The sequence below is a fragment of the Octodon degus genome, unplaced genomic scaffold, assembly GCF_000260255.1.
Source record: "Octodon degus isolate 3935 unplaced genomic scaffold, OctDeg1.0 scaffold00011, whole genome shotgun sequence".
Taxonomy (NCBI): domain Eukaryota; kingdom Metazoa; phylum Chordata; class Mammalia; order Rodentia; family Octodontidae; genus Octodon; species Octodon degus.
Genome location: NW_004524587.1, coordinates 6,806,852 through 6,807,824, shown reverse-complemented (window position 1 = coordinate 6,807,824; position 973 = coordinate 6,806,852).

The window sequence follows — 973 nt, the reverse complement described above, 5'->3', positions numbered from 1 at the left end:
GTGCTGTGGCTGCTCCTCATGGTTCCCGTGCACTGGGGCCCGAGTGTGCCACCGAGCAGCAGCGCCAGCTCTGAGCACCAGGAATCCCTGCTCCAGTTCAGGCCGGGGGGTCTCTTGCACTAATGGGGTTGTCCAGGTTCTTCCCATCACCTGTTTCATCTCACTCACCTGGGAGACTTTTCCAGCGCAGAGAACAGCAGCAGCCTGAAGCCATGGGATCTTCCTGCCCAGCATGGGAGCTGGACTCCCGGAAGACTTGAGCACGGGGTGTCTGTCCTGGAGGCTCAGGACAGGGAGGGGGAGCTCGAGACGGGCTCGTGCCAGCAGGCTGACATTCTGCGTCTGCTGAGGAGTCTTTCCTACCAGCACTTTCTCTCGGTCTCCAGCCCAGGCCCCGTTCAAACCAGCCCTGAAGCCCGCACATCTGGGGCAGGGTGCTGAGGTTACAAAGGGACAGCTTTTGCCTCTGCCTGGTCACAGCCATCTCCACTTCCTGTCCCCAGGGAGGAGCTTAGGGGAGCCCCCCACCCTCGTGTGTTAGTCTATCAGTGCTGATCAATGCAAGCCAAAGAGGCAGGGGGAGGGGAGCAGAATGTGTCCTTGTGGGAATGTGGAGCCCGACCACCATCCTGAGCCCAAGAAGAGAGACAGAGACCCTCACCTGGGCCACAGGGCCACATGCTGCCAGGAGGAGGCTTCCTCCAATGGCTGCTCTGGGAAGAAAAGGGAAAACCAATTCTTTAGCCAGGACTGAACATGCATTTGATTCCACAAAGGGTCCAAGTGAAAAAAAAAAGAATCCTCATAGTGTTGCTGCTGTCTTCTGTCCAGCTGTCTCCACATCCTCCCCCCAGGAGCCTGAGTCTCTGATAGGAGCCACTCTTGCCCTACAGAAATCTTTCAGTGACAGCCAGGTATGGTGGCACACACCTGCAACACACACCCTGTGGGAGGCTGAGGCAGGAGAACTGCA